Source organism: Ambystoma mexicanum, chromosome 2p, assembly GCF_040938575.1.
Source record: "Ambystoma mexicanum isolate Mex_15411 chromosome 2p, UKY_AmexF1_1, whole genome shotgun sequence".
In the NCBI taxonomy this organism is placed as follows: domain Eukaryota; kingdom Metazoa; phylum Chordata; class Amphibia; order Caudata; family Ambystomatidae; genus Ambystoma; species Ambystoma mexicanum.
Window position 1 is genome coordinate 1,459,127,057 of NC_090923.1, and position 27,274 is coordinate 1,459,154,330.

The 27,274-nt window shown below is 50.5% G+C and overlaps 1 protein-coding gene across 6 annotated transcripts in view; it reads right to left on the minus strand.

The window, feature by feature from the left end:
- FANCA (FA complementation group A) overlaps positions 1–27,274 on the minus strand; it is a 3,206,914-nt gene that overhangs the window by 124,082 nt on the left and 3,055,558 nt on the right. The window lies entirely within an intron of this gene.

Consider the following 27,274-nt stretch of genomic DNA (forward strand, 5'->3'; position numbering starts at 1 on the left):
TGTTCCATAAAGTCTCCCTGGAGAAAATTCAAGATCGGCACCCATACCATTGAGAATTTAGCCTGCTCCCCCTGGATTATATATGTAATCCACTCCAAAGATACGAAGTTCCAGATCTTGTGATACCAATCTTTTATATGTGGGGGGTCGACCATTGTTCATTGTCTTGTTGTGCCAGGCCCAGAAGATTTTCCCCAGAGATCTTTCCGTCTTGAAACCAAACATTAACTTCATATTTTGCTGCACCTCTTCCAAAAATGGATATAACTTAGGACATGACCACCATATACGTAACCAATCGCCTTTCTATCCACATCCCAACACGAGCCCTGAACTGAGGGGGTGATTTTATGTAATCGTTCAGGAGTATAATGCCATTGATACATTAATTTAAACCAAAATTCCCTGACATGTATAGAGCTGGTCAAATTCAGAATATCCAACCATAATTGGGACCATGCTTCCTCTGTGGGCATGTACCCCAGGGTCGTTGCGCAGGCCAATTGAAATGTAAGGGCACTAGGAGGAGGTTTGTCCGTTAAAAACGTACATAGTCTGTAGATCAAATGTTTATCCCCCGAGCTAGATGTTATAAACAACTCAAATGGTGGAAGTGATCTTGAGGCCAACAGGCAATGGCGGACTTGAAAGTATTGAAAACAGTTCCTCTTTTGGAGGGCTAGCTGCTCTTTACATAACGCAAAAGATAGAATCTCTTGGTCCAGAAACATGTCTTGGAACTTTATACATCCCTCCCTTTTCCACTCAGGGAAAGTGTTAGTAAAGTTTCCCGGAGTGAACTGAGGATTTGCAAACAAAGGGGTGAGCGGAGAGGGAAATGATGTAAAACCGTGTTGGCGGACCTCCTGATACCATGTATCGTCCACCACCCCTGTAATTAAACTATGATGCATATTCCCAGGTCTGTCAGATCTAGGTAACCGTAGTTTCTCTCCCATTCTAGGACCCACTATTTCTCTTTCAATCTGTTTCCAGCTTTTATTTTTGTCCTCTCTAAACCAGTCCTTAATCACTCGGAGCTGTGCTGCACGATAGTAATCTCTAAAATTAGGAAGACCCACTCCTCCTTTGTTTGGAAGAAGCATTTACGTTTTCAATGCTACGCGGGGAGGGGTTTATTTTTCCATATATATTTTGACATTTTATGTAGCGTTCGGAAAAAGGAAGCTGGAATTTGGATCGGGTGAGCCTGGAACAAGTATAATACCTTAGGTAAGATCACCATTTTTAATAAATTAATTCGCCCAAATCTCTAAACCATTAAATGGCTGCAGGACTGGACCAATTTCTGAATTTCATCTAATAGGGGCGAAAGTTGGCTTAATATAGATTCCCAAGTGAACGAGTTATGTTTACTCCCTAGACCCGGATGCCCTGTGGCACCCATCGAAGCTGTGTCACTTTCAATGCTTCAGATAGTTTGCCTTTTTTGAGACCCAGATTCAAGATTTCAGACTTTGCAATAATGATTTTAAGCCCTGTCACTCTACCAAACCTTTCCAATTGGACAAGGGCAGCAGGAAGTGAGATATTCGTGTTATTAATCGTAAGAAGCATGTCATCAGCGTATGCCATAAGTTTGTGTGTCTGTCCACCAAAAGATATACCTTCTATTTGCTCTAACTGTCGAAGCTGTGATAAAAGTGGCTCAAGGTGCAGTGCATAAAGGAGAGGAGAAAGAGGACAGCCCTGTTTCGTACCTCTACAAGGAAGCACCTTTGTGGAAAGTTGGCCATTGATAAGCAATCTGGTAGATGGATGCACGTAATTGGCCTTAACCATCGCTAAGTATTTGGGACCAAACCCCATTGTTTGTAAGGTGTTAAAGAGGACAGACCATTCAACACTGTCAAATGCTTTTTCGGTGTTTAATGACACCAGGACCGCAGCGTCTCCTCTCTTAGCCACCATTTCAAGTAAATGACAAATTTGCTGTATGTTATCATGGGTTTGTCGCTCTTTTATGAATCCAGTCTGAACAGGGTGAATAAGGTGAGGCATAATGTCCTCCAGTCGGTTTGCGAGAATTTTTGTATATATTTTTGCGTCCACATACATGAGCGCAATCGGGCGTTACAAAGCATGTTTGGCTAAATCCTTCCCTGGCTTCGGAATTAGAATTATTTGGGCCTCTTCCATTGAATCTTATTTTGCCGCTCTTGATAAAAGAGTTATAGAGATCTATTAATTTAGGAGCTAAAATTGTTTGAAACTTTTTATAGAAATAGGCAATGTACCCGTCCGGTCGCGGAGCTTTATCTACTGGTAGGTTAGTTAGAACTGATAGTAGCTTGTCTTGAGTTATATCCTTGTCTATATTTACTCTATCCTCTTCCGAGATTTTCTCCAGTTGAATTGCTTGCAGGTCATTTTTTTGTGCTATCTGATCTGGGAGCTCTGAGTAAAATGCTCTGAACAGAGCAATAATTTCTTCCGTTACTGTGGCTTTCTTTTCCGTTGTGTCTTCCACTTCCTGAATTGTCTGGGACGCTAATTTCTCTTTTAATTGTCTATCTAACATTTGTCTGCTTTATCTGCTGTAACATGTCTTCTGTTTTAGATATAATAAGCTTTTTCTGCCTGTTTAGTTCTTATTAAGTCGAGTTTACCTGTAGCTATTCGATAACGGCTATGAAGACTCGAAGACATTCTGTTTTCATTTGTTTAAGGGCATCCTTCACTTCAGATTTGAGCTCTATTTCCATTTTATGCCTAAGCTTCCACCTGCCTGTATCGCGATAAGTTCACCCCGAAGGGTTGCTTTAAACACGTCCCAGACCACGTCTATCCTCACTTTCCCATCCAGATTAGAATCAAAATACTCTGCTATTTTTCCCCCTATTTCTTCACATATAATCAAATCTGACATTAATTCTTTCGGGATCCTCCACCACCAGAGAGTGGGACTGGCTACGAGAATGTTAAGCTCCATGGTCAAAGGGGCATGGTCAGAGATAGTGACTGAGTGGGTTTACATTTTTGTCACTCTTCCCATCAACCTTACTGAAGCCCAAAAATAATTATCTGGGAAAAGGATTTGTGAACATGGGAATAGATTGTGTATGCTCTTACATCTCCTTTCAAGGTAGGTCACATATCATTAAGTGTCAACGGTTCAAATGTCTGTCTTTGGGCAAGTGAAGGTGGGTTTTCTTGCGTGCGAAGCAGTAGAGCGCCTATCCCGTGAAGGGTTCCATGCATTATTCAGATCCCTCATAACAATAATTTCTCTCTGTCTGAACTGTTCCATATTGGACTTCGCTATCTTCAAAAAGCCCTCTTAACCTGTGTTTGGGGCGTATAAAGATGCAGAGTTAAAGTCATTGATGCCATTTGCACTATTATGTATAGGAAACGTCCCTCCTACTCTTATGTCCCGTCCCATTTCCTCCATATTGTATGGGCGTCCCTCGCAGGGGCGGGAGATGGAACCCTTATCAACAGAAAAATCATCTTCCCCCTTTAAATTTAGATGCCCACAGAGGTGCAGCCCAGGGAGCATGCGCTCCCCTGACTCCGGCCCATCGTCGCCACTCCCCAGTCCTCTTTTCCGCATTGAGGGGAAGGGACCGCTTTCACCAGCGCTCCTGGGTTAGGCCTCCGGCATAGTAATTCTACGCGCTCTTGCCCGGGGAAGTACTTTTGTCTTCTTTTTCTCTTTCAATAGTCCGGTACCACTTTGTCCTCTGGCGCCACGCTCCTCCCCGGCGCCTCGGGACGACGGTGGGCTTTAACACAACATCCAACCTCCACGCCCTCTGCCTCCACTGCCTTGGCCCTGACCACGGCTGGAACGGCTGTACCACGTGCAATGCTCTGACACCACGTGCCCTCAAGAACAGACTATCCAGGTGGAGGGAGTTCTTCGGAAGGTTGCCTCCAGAGGACCTGAAAGCGTTTGTGAAGCAGAAGACCAGGCCCAAGGTATGTGCACTGTTCTCCTCCGCACCCCACAAAGGTGACTCCTTTCCTAGGAAGCACACTAGCGGGAGGACCCAACAGGTCCTAAGACCAGCACAAGCACTGAGGCTGCTCCAGCTACCGGCCACCAGCCCGAGGGGTCGCAATATCCTACCAGTGATTCCGCAGAGGGATCGCAAGTTTCTATTACAGGGTCTCAACGCGAGGGGCTATGCCCCAACACCGGACTAATGTCTGAGGGGGCACCTGTACGCAGCACTACCAGCTCCACAGCCGAGGGCACCCGCCTACCAGGCCCTGATCTGAGGTGCGGGGTAGGCCTCAACCTCCACTGCTCTGCATACAGGAGGAAGCCGGGCCCAGCACAGCAGGTACCACGATGCAGGCACGTGGCATGCAGCAAAACAAAATGGCCACCAAGCCAGATAAAATAGCGGCTCACCCGACACCATCTCCCTTTGGAGACCAGGTAGGGGAGTTAGTTTCCAGGTGGGACTGGTCAACGCCTGTCACTTGGTCCACAGCATACCGATCGACTTTGCAGGGCAGATACACCTCGCCCCATTTAGCGAGACAGGGTGCACCTAGGTCTCAGCAACCTCAGGGCCCCGCACTGATGCCTATTCCATCAAGCACTCCTCCAGCCTGTGAAGACAGGTTCTTTGAGAAGTTCCTTACTCTCATGAGGTCCCCGCAGATGAGTACCATCCTTAGGGTTGTGATCAGGGACATGCTCCCTCCGGTACAGCCACTGGCACCCACGGCCACGCCGCCTTTGGGTCTAGCTCCTCTGGGTCCAGCGCAGCCCCAGGTGCCGGAGCCAGCCCCTACGACACCGGCTTCGATGACTGTACCAGTCACGGCAGCCCAGTCCACACTGCTGCAGTAGCCTCCAGCGCTTATAATCAGTATGCCACGGCTTCCTGAGCCACAGCACTCCTCTGGCTGCACCGGACCAGCAAGACACAATGGTGGACACAGAGGAGGAGGACCCCGACACACCATCTCGGCCAAAGCCTTTCACAAGCGTGTGGCTGGCTTGGCTGAGTATTTGGGGATCCCACAACTACAGGTGGAACAACCAGTATTGGCAGAAGTTCTCACTCTACACCCCACAGCTAGAATGGGAATCCCACTGCAGAAGGACGTGGTGGAGCTTGCCAGAAAAGGATGGCTAAAGCTACATTCTACCCAGCCTAATAATTGGCGTCTCAACGCTAAGTTTAGGCAAACAGAATGGGACCCCCTCTTACTGTCGGCACACCCCTAGCCACACTCCTCAGTGATAGCGGCAGCATCACTCTACTCTAAGCCACAATCGACGTCGGCTACATCAGCCTCAGCACTCCTGGGTAAGGAGGAGATGATCCTGGAGGCGTTTGGAAAGAAAATCTATTCCAATGCCACCCTCCATCTGCGCCAGTCCAATGCGGATGCCATGTTGGTGGCGGTCAACCAGAGGCTCTGGCGGGAGATTGTAAACGTCCTACCGGAACTCCCTGTGCTGAAGCCAAAATAGTGGCACAGGACATAATGGAGTCCACAGTGGCCATCTGTATTGCTACCGACATGAGAAGGATGGCTTAGCTAAGGGCGACTAAGTTCAACCCTGATGTCCAGGAACGTATGCAGGACCTTCCTTTCGAGGGGGCGATCTGTTCCATTCAATAATGGACGAGGAACTTGATAAGGAAACAAACAGCTCACAGACTGCTAAGTCTTTATCAATCCTAAGTCCACACCTATAGCCAAGTGTTAGGCAGAAACCTGTGCAGTTCCCTCTGGGACCACTGCAAAAGATGTAGGACTACAGGTGTTTAGCAGTAAACCCACTTGGTAGCAGTCTGCACCACACAGATTCACTTGTTAGCTGTGGCTGAGCAGTCAGACTTCCCTCAAGAAGAGTTAGGCAGTATACAGAGTATTCACAATAGGTCAGGAGGACACAGTAGAACAAGTAAACACTGACCAGGGCTTGGTGTAAAAGAGATATAATTATTTATTTAAAACCACATCTAGAAAAACACACAGGTACTAATAGTAAGCAATTCAAAAACACGGTCACTAAAAGATATACACTCCCTTAAAAGAATATTAGACAAGTCTTAAGTAAAGCCCCACTTATTTTCAGACAGCGGTGAGCGCTTAACATAGATGGCACTCTAATAATTCGTTTAAAAAAATAGGGAGAGAAAAGCAGAAACAAGTTGAAACAGATCCCAACACTTTTACCAGAACATAACAAGAGAGGAAGGCAAGGAAAAACCGTGAAGTTAGAGTTCAAGAGGCCGGATCCACTTTCAGAGGATCCAAATGAAATGTGTTCAGGGTCACACGGTTGCAGTGCACAAAAAGTCTTGTAAAGGTTCAAAAAGGAGTTGGACCAGAGAAAGGGACCAGTTAGAGGGTCAAGGCGGCCAGCCCAGCCCAGACGGTTAAGGGGTTATTATTACCTTGTAGCAATCTTTAGAAAGGGAGGCCTGGCGGACACGGTACCTTAAAGTGGTGAGAACGCTCCAGCTGGGGCAGTTGTTCCTGGCAGCGGATGCAAGTTGGTGCTTCGTCCGGGGGAAGAGAGGATCTCGTCGTGGAGGGAGACAGGAGTCCGTTGCACTGCCAGGGAAGAAACCAGCCGCAGAGTTTCTCAGGTACAAGGAGCGGTCCGGTGATTCGCGCTTCAGTGGTGAGTGGCTATCCGGCTGCTGGGGTGCTTGGCACGGGCAGTTCGACCACAAACCGGGCTGGGGTGCGAAGAAAGAAAGGTAAACTGGTTGGGCCCACCAGTCAGGGGAAGAAGCCTCTCCAGCCGGGAGATCTTCTCTGTCGTCGGGAAGTGGTGAATCGGTTCTGCAGGGCTCCACCGGCGGTGTCGTCGTGGTAGGTCGGCTCAGCTTCTCCCTCGTCGGATTCTCAGGTCCTGTGGCGACTTCTGAAGTTCCAGTCCCCAAAGCCCTGCTTTTATGCAGAAAACCCCCATTCACTCAGCCTAGCTGTCACTCAAACATGCTAAGTGGTTAGCCGGCCGGCTCACCTCTTGGGCCAATCACACTAGAGTGCGACTTGAGTTACCAAGGTAACTCAGTCCAGGGTGCCTAAACCCCCTCCCACACCCCCTGTGGTACCCAAACAGAGTGGCACCACTTTTGGAGGCTTCTGTGGAGAAGCCCGCCAAAAAGTGGAACAAAGGGCTCGACTTGGGTTGGAGTCACAGAAGAGAACACAAACGCCATTTTTGAATCGAGTCTTGGCAAAAAATACCAACCGGAGAATTAATATTAATTAAATAAACCGGCGGTATGTTCGAGGCTATGAGAATTAAATAATTAAAGTTGGTAGCCTCAAACAATGGGAAAATCACATAGGAAAATATTTGCGGTTGAATATAAAAAGTAGTTTCCACTGCCAACAGCCAAAACTCGATCAGGGGGGACGGAGACGTTCCGCCTAGACTAACAGACCCCGGGGCAATCGAATTGCCCCGGCCAGTACATTCACAATATGATGGTTTGTACTGGTTTCTGTTAATAATTTGGGACTAGTAAAGCCAATGGTGACTTTACATGCCCTGGGAGACAGTAGTCAGTCCCAGGGTATGGAGTCTATGGTGGGGTGTCACTATGACACCCCTGTGTTATGACACGGAGGGTGCTGTGTAACACAGAAAGGAAAAACACATGAGACCCTATGGAGGTAAAGGACCCCATAGCCCATAAAACACATTACCAGTCAAAGGAATAACATAAATCATGTCCAAGAGTGGGAGAAAAAGAGTCTCGCTCTTGGCAGGAGGAAAAAACAAACTCCAGAAATCCAGCAAAGCTGCTGGGGGACTCACTAGGTTAGGAAATTCAGCCTAAAGAGAGAATCCTCCCTAACACCAAGCGCACGAGTGCTCAGACAGGGGTTGGTCCTGCGGAGGCTTCCAAGAGAGACAGTCCAGATAACCAGACAGATCCCTGAGCCAGCATAGGTGCAAGCAGCACAAGGTGGCTCACAAGGGCTTTTTCGAGTCCCCCTCCTCAGCCCCAGCCTCAATGGGCAAGAAATCATGACACACCCATCCGGAACCACGAGTCTCCGATGGGGGGCAGGCCCGCTGGCAGACAAGGTTCTCAGACCCATTGATCCTCTCTGTAGAATCCACGGGCTTCCAGCTCCCTATCCCTCCATCTCTTTCCTCCCCTCCGCTCCCACAGATTGGACCAGCAACCCTACGAGCAAGCATATTTCCACCAACAGAGAGTCAGGCAGTGGAGAAAGTCCCAGCCTCTCAGCGGGGCCTGGGCTTCTATTCACAGATTTTCACCATACAACAAAAAGAACTGGGCTGGACTAAGAGTTTTGTTGGACCTTTCCACCTTGAACCTTTCCCTTCCTCTCCAAAATTTCAAGATGGTTACCCCAGCGTTAATAGTGGAGACATTGGGCCTCATTCCATGTCCGGCGGTAACCGTGTCATGAAAAACCGGCAGGTTGCCGCCAGACCCGGAATGATTTACCAGCTCCGGACTTGCCGGAATAACCGGGGCATTACAGCCCCGGTGATTCAGTAATTCCGGAGCCGGCATTCCGTTACTCCCCATTCCTGTGGAGTCCCACTGTGGAAACACTGGCACCCTAATTAATGGTGCCGGTGTTTCCATTTCCGTCAGCAGGCGGGTGGCGTTACTCCCACCAGGTCACACCTGGGGGGAGTAAGGCCACCTGCCTGCAGAACTCGTAGTGTGCCGGTCCGGAGACAACGGTTTACCGCCACCGTTGTTTCCGAACTGGCAGGGTCATAATGACGGCCATTGCGTACGGGAGACTGGATGTGCTCCCTGGACCTGAAGGATGCCTACCTACACGTCCCGATCTGGCAACCCCATTGGTCCTTTCTGAGGTTCAGGATCATGGGTTTTCACTTCCAATACAAGGTTCTACCCTTTGGCCTCAATTCGATCCCCAGGGTCTTTACAAGACTGATGAATGCTGTTGCAGCCCTACTTAGGGCACAGGGTCATCACATCTACCCATATCTAGATGACTGGCTAGTCATGGCAAGGTCTCCAGAGGCATTCCAGCACACTGCCTCTGCCCTCATGGATACACTACACGAGCTGGGATTTTCCATCAATCTCAAAAAGTCACAGTTGGCGCCCACGCAGAATCTAACCTTCCAGGGCCTTATCTGGGATACGAGCTCGGAGAGGATTTTCCCCTCAGCAGACAGTGATCACAGCCATCAAGAGGGCCACAGGGCATTTTCTCAGCAAAGCAGTGACCTCAGCATGGTGGTACCAATACCTCTTGGGCATCATGGCGGCATGTCTCCTGGCAGTGCCGCATACAAGGCACAAAAAATGAGGCAAGTGCAGTTGCACTTCGCAGCCTCCTGGTGTCAGGAGAGGGCTTCCCAGGCTGAGCAGGTCAGCATCACACATCATCTCCAACAGGACCTAGTCTGGTTGAGCACAGACAACAACCTGCGGATAGGCAAGCCCTTCTGTCAACCAGCACCTCAGGTCACCATCACACATCTCCAACAGGACCAAGTCTGGTGGAGCACAGACAACAACCTGCGGATAGGCAGGCCCTTCTGTCAACCAGCACCTCAGGTCACCATCACACATCTCCAACAGGACCTAGTCTGGTGGACCACAGACAACAACCTGCGGATAGGCAGGCCCTTCTGTCAACCAGCACCTCAGGTCACCATCACAACTGACTCATCTGGGCTGTGGAGCTACCTTGGGCAGCCACAGTGTCCATGGGGTATTGACCCATCAGGAGCAGGTGGCCCACTTCAATTGGATCGAGTTAATGGCCATCTGGCTCGCTCTCAAAGCCTTCCTACCGATGATTAGTGGCAAGGCTATCCTCATTCAAACAGTCATCTCCACCAGCATGTATTACATCAACAAGCAGGGTGGCACCAGGTCTCCTCCCCTCTGCACCCTAGCAGTCAACATTTGGGAGTGGGCTCTGGTAAACAACATGCACCTGGCAGCAATCCACCTCCCGGGGGAGTCCAACCTAGAGGCGGACAGGCTCAGCAGGCTGGGTGCAGGCAACTATGAATGGCAGTTGGACCAACAGGTCCTTCAGAGGATCTTCAACAAGTGGGGTCATCCTCATGAGTATCTCTTCGCCACCTGGTCCACGAGGAGGTGCCCCCAGTTTGCGTCCTGGCAGGGACAGGGCAGGGGCTCTCTGGGTGATGCAATGCAGATTCAGTGGAACAACATGAACACGTATGCCTTCCCTTCGCACTCCCCAGGTGCACAGGGTAATCTGCAAGATCAGGGAGGCCCGGCACCTCCTTATCATCCTGATAGCTCCGTGGTGGCCAGCAAGGCCATGGTTCTCGGAACTACTCACCCTGTCGGTTCAAGCCCCGGTGCACCTTCAGCTGGGCCCAGCACACCTAATCTCTCAGCAGGGATGCACGGTCATCCACCCCGCCCCCCAGAAGTTAGCCCTTGCAGCATGGTTCCTAAACAGGTCACATTGAGGCATATGCATCTGTCACAGGCTAACCTAGACATTATACAAGGATCAGGAGCAATACTACCAGGAGCCAGTACAAAAGCAAGTGGACCAGGTTTTGTCACTGGGGGAATCAAAGGAGGTGGATCTGTTGGCCTGCATGTTGGACGACGTGCTATCCTTCTCTGCGCACCGCGCACACTCAGGGGTGCAGGTAGACGCATGCCGCACCTATCTGGCGGCCATTGGAGCCTACAGGAACTCAGAGGAGGAGGTACTTTCATCTTCTAATCCGGTTAAAAGAAACTTGGTGGACCTGACCAGGCTTTATCCGCCCATCAAGAAACCACACCCGGTGTGGGACCTCAATGTTGTCTTGGACACCCTGGCGCATAAACCATTCAAAACTATGGTGTCTGTGGACATCAGGCTAGTCACGGTTAAGACGGTCCTCCTGGTGGGCCTTACCTCGGCACACCGGATCAGTGAAATCCAGGTGCTGGTGGCCACAGAGCCGTATACTACTTTTCATAAAGACAAGGTGGTGCTTAGAACTCACCCTGCATTCTTACCTAAGGTTGTCTCCTCTTTTCACCTAAATGAGGAGATAGATAGTGCTACCAACGTTCTACATGGAACCTAAGGATGACGCTCAGAGTGTATGGCACTGTCTGGATGTGAGGCGTATGCTGAGATACTACCTGGACAGGACCAAGGGCTTCCACAAATCAGACATCCTCTTTGTCACCTTCGGTGGGTCAAAGCCTGGCTGTCATGCTTCCAAGGCTTCCATAGCAAGGTGGATGGTTACGGCCATCAAGGAGGTGTACGAGGGGCAGCAAAAATCTCTTCCAGCAAATATGCATGCCCACGCAATCAGAGCTAAAGCCACGGCAGCTGCTTTCCAGAGGCACGTCCCATGGCAGGTCGTCAGCAAGGCGGCTACATGGGCTACGCCCTTGGTTTTTTGCAAGCACTACTGCTTGATTGCCGGCTCCAGGTCGGACGCAGACTTTGGTCAGGCAGTGTTAAGGAACTTGTTTTCTTAAGAGAGCACCTCTTGGGGCGTGGCTTGGCGCCATCACGGTCGGTCTGGCTCCTTGAGAGATCTCGGCTGTGTCCACGCGCCCAACGAATTATGCCCCATTGAAAGTGATCGTAGCGAAATTCGCTTTGAAGATTCCGGCTTCGGATGAACCACGCGCGTTATGGTGAATTTCTAGCTATTGGAGCTGTCCGGGACCAGTGTTTCTGGCCGGGTCTCCCCGAGAGGGAACTGCGACGCTGGCAATACTTCCAAAATGGCGGGCGCGGCGCCTACATCCAAGCCCTGCGGTGACGACCTCCAGGAGTGAGGCTGTCGGCCAAACCCCATGTAACCTGAGGTTGCCAGCCAAGCTGGGACAGCCGAGCCGCTAGCAACGGAGTAGGGAGCGGGATAACAGCGGGGAGCCGATGCCCTTAGGAGGTCCAGGGCTCCACACTACCAGCAGGCTGCCCAAAACGAGTCGACCCAACCCCAGCAACCGGACCTGCAGCCCCTTGTGTTCACGCTCCCCATGGAGCCGTTCGCCAGCAGGACTTGCTGCAATCCGACAATCCACAGCCTGGAATTCAAGGGAGAATCATACAAAGCGGCCTTATACGCAGACAACGTGCTCCTAATGTTAACCCAGGCAGAGGAATCCATGGGGGCCCTATGGCGAGAGCTGGAAGAGTTCAGAAAAGTCTCCGGGTTCACAATAAATATGACGAAATTCACAGCAATGGGCATTAATGTTCCGGAAAGTCTCAAGGAGGAACTACAGGCCGCATATCCAATCACATGGGCCAAATCCCAGATAAGTTACTTAGGGGTCAAGATCACAAGCTCAACCGAAAAACTGTATAAAGCAAACTTTCCACCGTTGATCAAAGAGTTAAGAGGGGACCTAAGACGCTGGCGAACACAGGAAATCTTGTGGTTCAGTTGATTCACAGAACTGGAGATGAATCTAACCCCGAGACTACTGTACGTGCGCCTAGCCCTTCCAATACCCTTCCGAATGAGAGCTATCATCAAACTGCAGGGGGACATCCTAAAATATGTCTGGGAAGGTAAGAAGGCATGAATCCCAGGGCGTATTATGCACCGCAACCTTGCGGTGGGTGGCCTGGGGGTCCCGGACATAACCAGGTATTGCCTCGCAGCTCAGCTTTCTCAAGCCTTTGCCTGGAAACCAGCTACTAATCGGCCCAGATGGCTGAAATTGGAAGATGACTGGTGCATTTCCCGGATCGAGGCACTACCTCACATGAAAGAGCTCAAAAACAACCGGGACCCAGGTCCACTGTCAGCGACTAAGAATACAGTGGCGGGGGGCGCTGTTGCGCACGAGCGAATATGGCGGCTCGTGTGTGAGCTCTGGCGTAGATGAGGGCCGAAAATGCAGAGATATTCAGCATAAACGCCCGGTTCTTCACGAAAATAGCTGTAGACGTGTAGCAGCACAAGTAGAACTACTGGACCGAGTCTCGGAGCGTGAGCTGATGGGTAGCTGAAACGGCGTCAAAAACAGATTCACCCGCGTTGAAGGGAGGACGAGCCTGAGGCGCGGCGCGGGCAGCGAGGAGGAGCCCGGCGCCGACCAACGTGAGCAGCGGCCTGGAGGAAGGAGACACAACTGCACAGAGGCTGAGCCGCGCGCGCGCTGAAAGACATCGAGCGCCCACGAACCCCCCCCTGGATCTAGTTAAGGTGCCGCTATATGGCAGCTGAATGTTTGGAACTGCTGGGCGGAGGTGGAATTCTCACACACGCTCCGCGGGCTGACGAGCCCTCCACTGGGCGTGGGCGGTGTGGCGGAACCCGGCGCCAAACATCAAGAGCGGTGCCCAAGGCAAGAGGAATCAGATGCACTGGGGGTAGGCTGCGGGCGCTCCGGAGGGCTGTCGAGCTCCTGCAAATCCCCCCCCCCCCAAAACCACTGCTTGTGCTTCGTGTGGAAGAGCGACGCGAGAGGACAAAGCAAACTACCAACAAGGTAGGCAGACACACGCAGTCCACTGGGCCCCCTTTAGAAGCGCATCAGGCAGCTAACCGATAGCCCCCCAACGGACACTCAAGGGCCCCGGTGGAGGAGAGCGAGTGGCCACACCATACCCACGGGGTGGACCCTATACCCCTTACTTCTTGAGAGACACATACAGTAGTCACAACAGTTCCCGGCAATTATCAGAGGAAACGGATTGCGCCCCCCCCCGGGGCGGTGCATCTGCCCGCTGACATTGGGATGGTCCCCCCCAAACCCACACACTAAGCAGCACAAGTCAATATAGAAATTACTTTTAGCAATCACTTCAAAGTGCAGGGGGCAAACAGCGAAGAAGTGCGCAATCAGTCGGGAACTTCCAGCGCGGCGCACCCTCAAAGTAGGGCCCCTCATGAACATAAGCCCACTCCGGTCACAGCGAGCGCCTGGGGCCTAGACCAGAGATGCACTGAAATCACTCACAGCAATAGTACGGGCAGAAGAGCAGGTCTGAGAACACTGAGATGGCAAGACGCAACGCCTGAACACACGGGGCAAAAGTGCATGCTAATAACAGCTACACAGACCAGGCGCCCAGCCAACAACATCCTTATATGCAAAGGGTCACACATCAGTGGATTTCATCATTAGGGGGGACCTCCTATATAAAGGGGAAAAGCTACTGACAACAGATCCATTAACCCCGGATGTACTGGCCATTTACTGGTGAGCTAAACCAGTTCCAAGAACAATACGAGGCTCCTTCCGATTCGTGTGAACGCTCCCACATAATCTAAGGGCAGAGGCGCCACCCGAGAGGGTCCCGCTGGGCTAGCCCCCCTGGGGCTCACCTCATTCCTGCGCAGACAGAAGGAAAGAACGATGCCCAAAGGTTTCGGCCCCAAGAAGGGAAAAGGAGCCATTGACAAATGCACAACACCAATGAGAAAAGAAACAGAACGAGCACAGGCGGAGTAATCGTCCCCACCGGAACAAATGGCCTCTCCACTCCCAATGATGGACCCCCAGGCTGTCTTTCAGGCCATGCAACAGGGCTTTTCCTCCCTCAACAAAAAGCTGGATGGAATAACAGCAAATGTCGCCACCATCAAATCACAGCTGGATAAAACGACATCCCGAATAACAGAAGCAGAGACGAGGATATCTGGCATGGAAGATGCACTCAAGACTTTGAAGACCACAGTGTCCACAATGGCAATCAAACTGGGAACAGTGAAAGCTAAATGCGAAGATTTGGAGGCTAGATCTCGACGGAACAACATCTGCATAGTTGGAGTTCCCGAGGAGGCAATGAAGGGATCCATGGAATGAGGACCTCACACGCAATCTCCTGGGAGACCCCGGTTGGTCGGCAATGCTTGTAGTAGAACGAGCACACAGGTCACTCGCCCCTAAGCCAAAACCTGGCACATACCCAAGACCTATAATTGCACGACTGATAAACTACTGAGACAGAGACCTAATTTTGAAAACTGCTAGAGAAAAGAAAGAACTAAGATGGGAAGACAACATCATACGCATCTTCCCAGATTTTACACTAGCGGTACAGCAAGAGAGGAAGCAGTTTACGGGGGTCAAGAAACTACTCCGGGAGCGCCAGTTACAATGCGCAATTCTTTACCCGGCGAGATTGAAAATCCATTACCAGAACAAAATATATTTTTTTAGGTTCCCAGAAGAGGCCGCGATCTTCGTTGAAACTCACATACCTGTTCAACCCACGCAGCACACGAAGGAGAAAGACTCCTGAACTCAGAGGTCATGTAATAGCAAGCATGTGAATAATGAAGAGTAAACTCATGGAAGCAAAAGCTCCCCCATAGGGAGCCATGCGTGTGGGGAAGCCATTACACATACTGCAAAACATGATGTTCAGAAAAGACCCCACATGTGTTATCACTAGCGTGAGCAACACGAAGAACTGGAATGCTGTAGCAAAACGAAAAAGGCATAGGCACTTAAACTCGCCACAGTTCCCCCTGTAGCAGGTGCACGAAAAGTTGATGGGTGGGAAGTGGGGGAGCTTGAAAAACATAGTTGAAGTTTGGGGAACTATGAAGGAGGGGGGAGAGGTTAGAACTGGGTTGTTGGGATTTAGTTTTAGAATGGGAAATTTAAAAACAAAAAGCACAAAGGTACAAAGCACTATGCTTGCTGAGCACGCACTGCAAATACACCATCATACACGAGATTACTCCTACGCTATAGATAAAGGCTGAACAAGGCACAGATAATATAAAAATACTGAGCTGGAATGTGCGCGAATTAGAAGCTCGATTCAAGAAAAGGAAGATTTTTGCTTATATAAACAGACAGAACCCTAAAATTATTTTCCTACAGGAAACACATATAGAGCCTTAATATGAGGGTCAGCTGGTGGTGCACTGGGGAACACATCAGTACTACACTAAGTATTCCAAAGGAGCTAGAGGGATGGCGATTCATTTCTAATTCATAAAACCCATCCAATTAACTTGCATTACCTCCGAATCTGACTCCGAGGGATGATATGTACTACTCTATGGTACCTTATATGACAAGCAAGTTGTCCTGCTCAATATATACGGCCCGAACATTGATGATGCAGAGTTTTATACCGCATTATTTGGGAAACTGGCGTATTACCCCACGGCCAGTGTGATAATTGGGGGAGATTTCAACACGATCCTCGATACACACCTAGATCGTACTTCAACACAAGCGAGGGCATTGTCGAAAGCAGCACAAAACATACTTACCCACATGGCAGATTTAAATATAAAAGATGCGTGGAGGGTGTTAAACCCCTCGAAAAGGGAATATACATATTACTCGACAGTGCATGACATGCGTTCGAGAATAGATTTATGGCTGGTAGATAACGTTGTGATGACATGGATTGATAGCATGCACATCTACCCCAGGACATATTCAGACCACTCTCCTATACAACTAACGCTGCACATACTGGATTCCAAGATAAACAGAACACCATGGAAATTTAAACCTGCGGCCCTGCAGGACCTGGTATACAAAACTGCCTTGACAAAACACATACAGGAATATTTTTATATAAATGAGAACTCAGTCTCTAGCCAGGCTATATTATGGCGGGCGTTTAAAGTTTGTATATGTGGGGCGTGGCTAGGACCGCCAGCGATGTGGCGGATTCCTTAATGGCCTCCGTTCGAGACCCGTGGCATTTAGCAATTAGTTAAGCCTTTCCCAATCGGAACCGCGCAACGCTGCCATCTATGTGGATCCGAAGATCAGGGGCACCAGTTGCAGCCTAGTACGGCTTCACTAGCCCCGTATTTTGCATTGAAATAGCCTGAATCCCCAGGCGAGCCCCGCTGTAACCCGGCGCTCTCAAAATGGCGGACGGGACTTCCAGAGCTCGCGGACGAGCAGCGCAATGAGGAGCGTCCCTGCTTGAGCCGAGAGGTGGAGGCAGTGCTGGGAGGGAGCTGACGGTGCCCACGGGGAGAGGGAAGTGAGCTGCTGCCTCTTCGATCGTCTGGTGCGGGAGCGTGGGGATCAGGTGGTGGCTGCCCCCCCCCTCCCACTACTCTCTCCCCCGCCAGTCTGCCTGAACTGGATGCGGCAGCTTCACACGGTGGCGACGACACAGGGAAGCCCCCGTTCATCAGAGGGAGCGATCCTGCAGCAGAGGACTTTAGGCCCAATCCTGTGGTGGCACTGGAGCGGGAACCCCCGAGCCAGGGCCCAGCGCTGTACCTTGTGATCCGATGCGGGAGCGGCTGGCGAACGGCTTCCATCCAGCTCCCTGATTCCTCGGAGAGGTAGGGGTGTGTCTGGGACCTGGGGGGTGCTGGTCAGCTCCTACTGCCCAGAGTGCCTGGGGGCTCGTTCACCGCTCAGGCGGTGCGCCCCTGGCAACCCTCCTGGGCCCCCCTCTCGACATCCTGGGGCACCCCGGCCCACCCTCTCTGTTCGAATCGCAGCCTGGGGCCCTTCTCCAGAGGTCCGATGAGAACCCCCGGCTGCATAGCACCGCCCGACCTCCCTCCCTCCCTCAGGGCGCCACGCTGATGACATCTCGACCCCGGCTCAATCCCACCGCTGCGGAGGCCCAAGTTGGGGATCCCCACCACGCCTGGATTCCTGGCTGTTTTCCTGGGACGCCCCTGCCCATTGTCCACTTCCACCCCCCCTGGTGTTCCGGACCCTCCATCCTGCTGGCGGGGGAGACCCCCCCTCGCCATCACCATTCTTTAGCTGTCTGGACCAGGGGTTGATCTCCCCCTCCCCTCGCCTCACCTCTGTTGCGCTGGGAACCTGGTGAGTGGCGCTACAGACTCTCCAGGGCCCCCCCCACCCCAATCGGCTCTTGATGGACAGCCAGGGAACTCCGAAATTGAGCTGCAACTCCCTTTGTTTTGGGGGACCTCCCCTTCTCTGCTCTCACCCTCCTAAACAAGGGAAGTTGTGAAGTCTGACAGCCTTCCTCAGCCTAAGCATAGCTGATGCAGAAAGCCTGAGGCCCTAACCTTTGCAGAATGTCAAAGATAACAGAAACAACCAAATATTCGGACATCTCGACCATGCAGCGGACAGAACAAAGAAAGCGGACCCCCCTAAACTAACCCCACAGAAATCTCCCGAGGAACAAGGAAAATTAGCCACTAAGGAAGACATCCAGGCATTCATGCGGGACATCAAAGCGGAGTTCCCGTCTTGCATGACAGAGCTCTCCACGCGGATGGAGCAGACAGACCAACGACTCACGGAACAGAGGCTGGGCGAAGTGGAGGACCTTACCCAGAGTCACAACGCCACAATCCTAGACATGAGACGCGAGATCCAAGCGTTACAGAACAGGAGTGAAGTGCTGGAGTTTAAGCAGGAGGACCTAGAAAATAGGGCATGATGAAATAACTTGCGCATTCGAGGGGTCCCGTCGACGATCCAAGACAAAGAGCTGCCAGAATACATCAGCAATTTCTTCCAAGCACTCCTCCCTAACATGGATAAAGCCCAACTTGTCCTGGACCACACTCATAGATTACGCCCGAGACGGGGGTGGACTCAGACGCCCCCCCAGATGTGATCACCAGGGTTCACTTCTATGCCACCAAAGAGGCCATCTCGGCTATAAGCCGCACCAAGGACGAGTTATCGTTTATGAGTACCCAGATCCAGATATTCCAAGACCTCTCATTGATAACTCTGCAGAAAAGAAGAGCCCTGAAACCCCTGACCCTATTCCTGCAGAACCAACAGATACGCTACAGATGGCTGTTCCCCTCCACTCTCCAATTCACGTCCAGGGAACCCAGCGCAAAATTAGTCACCTAGAGGACGGGGAGTCCATCCTACAACCACACTCGCCGGAGGCTTCACCCACCCATAGTCCACGGCGTTCATCAGGGGAGTCGGAGCAGCTGCCCCTGAGACAGCAGCAGCAGCCTGGTCTAAAGCACAGAGACGCCGAAAGGTAAAATAATCCTACCACGGCTGACGGTAGGGCGCGGACCGATCCTATGACTGAAGAAGGAACCAGTAGTGCCGCGGGTCCCGAGCAGCCCATACCCCACTCCAGGGAGTATGTCAACAACCCACCCTTGGAGATTAACCCAATTATGTGGTTTGATCCTAGCCCCCTTGGCAGGGAGAACAGTTAAGGCCCAGTTGGCCTAGGGAAGGCCCACATGGGACATGTTGGCCCCCCCACTCATCTAAAAGTTTACCCTCCCGTTGGAGGAAACATAAAACCCAGCCGCAGGAAGACCACGCTGAAGTTAAGTCACTAGATGATGACTGAGGGCCCCCATCCCTCCTGCTATGAGCAGCACCCTACTCCAGAAGACGCCCAGGAGACCCCCCCTCCACATCAGAAATTGAAATTCTTGACAATGAATGTCAGGGGTCTTAATGCCCCGCAGAAACGGAAAGCGATTCTGAGACGCATACAGAACGACGGGGCCTCCATTGTCTTCCTCCAGGAGACTCATCTGACCCCGGCCGACTTCACTCTGCTCCGTGATCGGCAATTTCAACTACAACTTCTGGCGTCAAATGGAACGAAGAGGGGTGGCACAGCAATCCTGATCACCAAGGGCCTAAAGCCGCAAATCCTGGACTCCTTGTTTTGCCCGGATGGCCGCTTTGTAGCAGTAAAATGCCGAATTCTCGGCCAACTTTACACGTTGATCTTGGTATACGCGCCTAACGAGGGGCAGGAGGAATTCTACACAGCCCTAGAAGGCGCTTTCCCAACATTTGCTGAGGGTCAAACCATAATCGGGGAGATTTTAATGGAGTTCCTGATCCAGTGGCAGACAGATCACATCCCCCTGCCCGTAGAGACTATGGCTTGGCGACAGCGCTACTCAAACTATTTCGAACTTTGGACGTTGTGGACACCTGGAGAGTCCTCCATCCTGAGGTTCGAGACTACTCGTTCTACTCTTATGTACACAGAACATACTCACGCATCAACCTCCTTCTGGCATCCCTGCAGATCCTAGCATTCACAGATGCAGTCCTCATCGGCCCTAGAATACTCTCTGATCACGCGCCAATAACCTTAACGCTTAGAGTCTATGATCCTGACCCAGCCCCGCGACGCAGATGGTCGCTTTATGACCTGATCCTAGAAGATATGTCCATTAGAGACGTGGTGGCTAAAGCAATAAAGCAGTTTTTCGAAGAAAATAAAAATGAAGATACCTCTCCTGCTGTTAGGGAGAATTCTCTGTTAAGGCTAATTTCCCAAACCTAGTGAATCCCCCAGCAGCTTTGCTGGATTTTAGGGGTTTATTTTTTTCTCCTGCTAAGAGTGAGACTCTTTCTCCCACTCTTGGGTATGATTTGAGAATGTCCTTTGATTGTGAATGTGTTTTATGGGCTATGGGGTCTTTTACTCCACAGGGCTTCATGTGTTTTTGGTATGTGTGTTACACAGCACCCTCAGTGCAGTAACACAGAGGTGTCATAGTGACCCCCAAACATTGACTCCATACCCTGGGACTGACTACTGTCTCCCAGGGCATGTTAAGTCACCATTGGCTTTACTAGTCTCAAATTGTGAACAAAACCAGTACAAACCATCATATTGTGGAAGTACGGTAGGTGTAATTTGATTGCCCCTGGGTCTGTTTTCCAAGGGGGCACTGTCCAGTCCAGTCCCCCCTTGTCGAGTTTCTGGCTGGTGGCAGTGGATACCACGTGAAATAATCCACCGGAATATTTCTTATGGGATTTTCCCATTGATTTTAAAAGCACCACTTTTTGGTGCAATGTTAAAGATACCGCTGGGTTATTTATTTAATATTTATTCCCCGGTTGGGTCTTTTTGCCAGGACTCGGTTTTAAAACGGCGTTTGTGTTCGCCTCTGAAACTCTAACCCAAGTCGAGCCCTTTGTTCCACTTTTTGGCGGGCTTCTGCACAGAAGCCGTCCAACTGGTGCCACTCTGTCTGGGGTCTACAGGATGTGTGGGAGGGGGATTAGGCACCCTGGACTGAGTTGCCTTGGCAACTCAAGTCGCACTCTTGTGTGATTGGCCCAGTGGTGAGTCGCCCGGCTCACCACTTAGCATGTTTGAGTGACAGCTAGGCTGATGAATGGGGGATTTGCTGCATAAAAGCAGTGCTTTGGGGACTGGAACTTCAGAAGTCACCACAGGACCTAAAGAATACGAAGAGGGGAGAAGCTGAGCCATCTACGACGACGACACCACAGGTGGAGCCCTACTGTACGAACTCACCACTTCCCCGACAACAGAGGAGATCTTCTTCCAGGAGAGTCTTCTTCCCTTTGAGCTGGTGGGACCAACCAGTTCGCCTTTTTCGCCTTCCTGGACGTCTCGTGGTCAAATCGCCCATGCCAAGCACCCCGGCGGCCGGGTAGCCACGCTTCACCACTACCGTCGTACCTTTTAATCGGGAACTCCGCGGCTGGTTTCTTCCCTGGCAGTGCAACGACCTCCAGCTTTCTTCCTCATCGAGATCATCTCTTTCTCTGGTCGAAGCCACAACTTGCACCCGCTGCCAGGAACCACTGCCACCGCTGGAGCTTTCTCACCATTTCAGGTACTGTGTCCCGCCTGGTCTTCCTTGCAACGGATTGTCCAAGGTGTCCCGTAAATCCTTGACCTTCCAATGGGGTTGACCTCAGACCTGCTAACTTTGCCTTTCTGAACTGATCCAACCTCTTTTTGACTTTTCTTCAAAGACTTTGAGTGCATTTCCACTGTGTGATCTTGGGCACATTCCGCATTGCTCTCTCCAAGAGTGGGCCTGGCCTATGAACTCTTGGCTCTACAGTAAACCCTGCCTTTCTTGACTTGCTGTGGTTTCTTAAAAGTGTTGGTACTGTGTTATTTACATACTCTGTCTTTTCTCTCCCTTTTTAAACGAATTATTGGCGTGCCATCTACGGTTACGCGCTCACCTCTGTTTTACTAATAAGTGGTGTATTAACCTAGACTTGTCGAATAATTAACTAGGGAGGTGTGTATACTTATAGTGACTATGTTTGAACTTGCTTGATATATTAGTGCCAGTGTATTTTCATAAGTGTGTTTTTAAATAAATAATTATATACTTTTATACCAAAGCTCTGGTCAGTGTTTGCTTGTTCTACTGTATTTTTAGCCCTATTGTGTATACTCTATATACCGCCTAACTCTTTTTGAGAGAATTCTGACTGCTCAGCCACAGCTACCAGGTAAATCTGGGTGGTGCAGACTGCTACCAATTGGGTTTACTGCTTACTCCTGTGGTCTTAAACCTTTTGCAGTGGTCCCTAAGGGAACTGTACAGGTTTCTGCCTAACACCTGCGAACACGTGGGACGCAATGAAAGCGGTGATGAGAGGGGTGTTAATCTCCCGAGGAGTAGCATTCCACAAACAAAAACAACAGACTCGCCGCAACCTAGAGGACAAGGTGCAGGAGGCGGAGACAATATGTAAAGCTAGAAACTGGTCCCCGAAAACCTATCGAGCCTTGCAGACGGCTCGGAAGAAGTTGGAGGCCCATTACGCAGAGGATACAGCCCACTTTCTAGCCAAAACAAAACAAAGTTACTACGCCAGAGGTAATAAAGCAAATAAATTCCTAGTGGAAAAATTGGCGAGAGTCAAGAGGAGGAATACCATCATAGGCTTACGGGACCCTCAGGGGGCAGTACAATTCGCTGATCGTGATAAGCTAAGGATAGCAGTGGACCACCTGACCGATACAATGTCGGGAACCCCGAGATCCAGCGGAGGACAGCGCTCCTACCTGCAGGAGGCCGCCCTACTCAACATCACAACCAGAAGAAGGGAAGAGCTGGATGCCCTGATCACCAGTGAGGAGGTCGACAAGGCCATTAAAAGCCTGAAATCAAGACCTCCGGGACCAGATGGATTCTCGCCCCGATTTTTCAAACTCTTTCGACTTCAGCTGCTGGCCCCCATGACGACTCTCTTCAAATCCTTCGCCACCTCAGGATCGACTACCCCGTAGATGCAAGAGTCAATCACAGTTCTAGCGCTTAAACCAGGAAAAGATCCCAGAGATGTTGCAGCATACTGACCCATCTCTTTACTAAACCTGGATGCAAACATTTATTCAAAGGTCTTGGCGAACCGCTTAGCGAAAGTACTCCTGGACATTATAGATCCAGACCAGACAGGATTTATATTGAATAGAGCAACCACAGATAACACACGTGGGGTCCTCAATTTGATCAAGATCGCGAAGCGAGACTCACGAAAGCTAGCTTTACTGGCCTTGGATGCGACCAAGGCCTTTGATAAAGTATACTGGTCGTTCCTACGTCTTACCCTGGAATCCTTCCATTTTGGACCCTCCTTCCTGAAGTTCGTCCTAGCGAACTATCAAGCTCCGAAGACCCTCCTCCGGGTGAAAAGCCTGCTATCCAGCCCAATCCCCCTGACATGTGGCACTAGGCAGGGGTGTCCTCTCTCCCCCCTCCTCTTTGCCCTGGTAATGGAACCCCTAGCCCAACGGATCCGCCTCAGCCCCAGAATCAAAGGCCTCCAAGTAGGCCCGGCCCAACATAAGATTGCGTTATACGCGGACGATGTGATGCTCACCATAACAGACACCTCTAAGTCACTGAGAGCCGCCCTAGCAGAGATCCATAGATTCGGAAAGGTCTCAGGATTTGCCATCAATTTCGCGAAATCTGCAGCCTTGGGAGTAGGCTTGGAACAGGGAGACAAGGAATCCTTTAGATCCCAATGTGCGATCCCGCTAAGCAAAATGTTTATCCTCTACCTCGGGGTTCAGATCCCCGTCTGCCCAGAAGACACCTACCGGATAAACTTCCCGATTTTATTCAAGTCCTTAGAAAAAGACCTGGATCGCTGGCTTTCACAGGAAATATCCCTATAGGTCGTATCACAGCCTGTAAAATGAACCTTCTACCACGATTCCTTTACGTCTGCTCCGCCCTCCCCACCATAGTCCCCCGCCCTCCGCTTCAGCAACTTCAGAGGAAGATTTTCAGCTTTATATGGAAGGGGAAGAAGTCCCGCATTCCACGGAAGACCATGCTATGTGCCCTGAACCAGGGAGGCCTCGGGGTCCCTGACCTCCAAAGATATCAGATGGCGGCGCATATAGCTCACACTCGAGCCTGGACCATTGCATCAGGACGCCCCAAGTGGGTGGACATAGAACAATACCAATTACCTCTTCCCCTCCGCTTCCTCCAACACCTACCGCCCTCACTGCGGCGGACATGGCCATCCATCTTATCATCAACCAAGCAAACTCTAAAGGCATGGGACTGGGCACGACAACCCAGAGGTATCCCGAGAGACCTAAGCCCATCTGCCCCAGTGTTCAACAACCCGGCCTTCTCACCCGGGACCTGCCCCTCGAACTTTAGAAACTCGATCGCCGGGGGCCTCAGCTCCCTAAATCAGCTCTTTGAAGGAACGCTGCCATTGACGTTCGCCCAATGTAAAAGTGTCTTTAGCCTTTTGGAGTCTGACAGGTTCTCGTACATCCAGATCAGACATTGGTGCTCGCATCCCCAGACCCGCAGGGTAGCTACACGAGAACTGGATGCCCTCGAGCTAACAGCCGCAGATCCGCCGAGCCGAGGACGTATCTCAACGCTATATAGACTATTCCAGACGAACCTACTGGCGGCTAAAGCAACGTACATGTCACAGTGGGAAGGAGACCTAGGACATCCGATCCAAGACCAAGCTTGGGCCGACATCTGGTCACGTACCCACTCGTCCTCTTTCTGCATTACTAACCGGGAATGTGCGCATAAACTCCTCTTAAGATGGTATTACCCGTCACTTCAACTACACCACTTCAATCAGTCTTTGGATCCGCAATGCTGGCGCAGTTGCGGCTTGCCGGGCTCTTACCTACACATGTGGTGGACTTGCCCGACAGTGGCGACTTTCTGGTCCCAGTGTATTGCCATCATAGCAGACATAACCCAGATCACGCTACCCTTGGAACCAGAACCACTCCTACTGGGGACCCCGATCCCTGGTATCTATCCGAGATCGGGCAAGTGGGCGGCCCTTATCACGCAACTCCTTCTAGCTGCGAAAATCACAATAGCCTGAACTTGGAAATCTCCGTAGGGCCCCCTGATGATTCTGTGGTGGTTGAAGCTTTGGGACATCTTCAATGCGGAAAAGATTATGGCGGCAAACAGAGGCCGCCTTCACCGCTTCACAAACATTTGGTCGCCAGTGATAGACTATGACCAGCGCTTCCCGGCCCTAACATATAAACCACGTTTGGTGATGAATGGCCAACGAGCAGCAGACTGGGGCCTGGCTCAATCAGCAAGTTCCGGGAAGCAGCCAGAATTGATGAGTGGGGGTAGAGATTTAGGGGACGATAATTTGATTTAAGAATGTGACTTATGCTGATTTGTTGTAATGCATTGTTTTCCCGTGCGCTGACCAAAAATAAACATGTTTAAAAAAAAAAAATTATAATAAGTTTGTATATGGGGCAACTCAATATCCACAGATAGTGGGGTCCTCAGAGATATTCGGGGTAGACTAACGTGCTTAGAGGCGCAAATATCCTCCCTTCAATCTCTACACACGCACACCACATCCTCACAACTGAGCCCAGAGATTAAGCTTAAACTGGAAGAATACAAAGAAGAGGCAGACCAAGAGATTGATATTTTGATAAACCAGTAGCGGCACGCAGATACGGAGAGAATGAGCGTCCAGGAAGACTATTGGCCAGAAGAGTAAGAGGCGAAAGAGGCTACACAACAATACCATGCATAAAATTAACGGACGGCACAGTTACCACTGATAGCAATAAAGTATTAGAGGCGTTTTATGAATACTACAAGGCATTATATTCCCCTCAAAGCATCACCACTGATGAGGAGATTGATGAATATCTCTCCCAGATACCAACAACACTATTAGCAGACGCCACCAGAGAATCACTAGAAAACCCGATAACCGAGGGAGAGATAGCGTAGGCTATAAAAGCCTTTCCCAATGGGAAAGCCTCCGGGACAGATGGCTTTGGTGCGGAATTCTACAAGGAATTCAGTCATCTCTTGGTACCGAGACTACAAGCCATCTGGCTGGAGGACCTAAATAAAGGGGAACTGCCCGAAACCACCAGGGAGGCGGTGATTACACTACTACTAAAACCGGGAAAGCCTCCTGAAGAATGTGGCTCGTATAGGCCATTGTCATTAATCAACACAGATGCAAAGATTTTCGCAAAAATACTGGCAACTCGACTTTCACCACTCATGCCCTATATGGTCCATGAAGACCAAGCCGGGTTTGTCACGGGCAGGTCTACAGCCACTTATATAAGGAAGTGTTACAACATATTAGCCAAAATAGCTCACGAAACCCAAGGAATAGCGGTGTCTCTCGATATGCAAAAAGCATTCGATACAGTTCATTGGCCCTTCCTATTCAGGGTAATAAGAAACTACGGGTTTGGCCCTTATATTATGAAATGGATATGTGTACCATATGCGCTCCCTTATGCCAAGATAAGAGTTAATGGCACCTTGACAGAGATTCTTGAACTACTCGGCGGCACTAGGGATGCCCACTGTCACCTCTGCTGTTTGCCCTGGTGATAAAGCCTCTAGCAGATATACTGAGGTTACGATACAGTTCATTTGGGCTAAGGGTAGAGGGCAGACTCCAAATTATAATCCTTTATGCGGACGATATTTTGCTTTATCTACGTGATCCTGATCGCACAATGGGTAAAATTCTCGCTGAAGTTAAAACATTCTGAGAATACTCCGGCCTCAGATTCAACCGTAACAAGTCAGAGATTTTTCCACTAACAAAAACCACTTTAGCACCTCAGGATCTTCAGGGCCTCATCTGGAGCCCAACGTATATTGGACACTTGGGGGCATATATAGCTAGAACAGCCCAATTATCTCGGGCCCTGAACTATACTGCGCTAGTTGACACCCTATGTGCCAAGATGAAGCGCTGGAACGCTCTACCAATCTCAATGATGGGAAGAATAGCCCTAGTTAAAATGATAATTTTACTGAAGCTGTTCTATCTGTTTAAGACAGTTCCGGTTTGGCTAGGCCGAGCCCTGTTGACTAAAATGAATAGTGCGTGTGTCTCATTCGTATGGGGGGGGGACACCCTAGGCTGAGCTGGAGGATGTATACAAATACATATACAAGGGGAGGTCTGATGGCGCCCGACTTAGAGCTATACTATTTGTCAGCACAGGCACACTACACAGCACAATGGGCCACTATCTTCCTCAATCCCGGAATCCCCCCAACCGACATAAAAGAACGAGAGGCAAATGCAGCACTGCACATGATGACTAAATCATCCCACAACACCACAACTCCATAGATCCTACA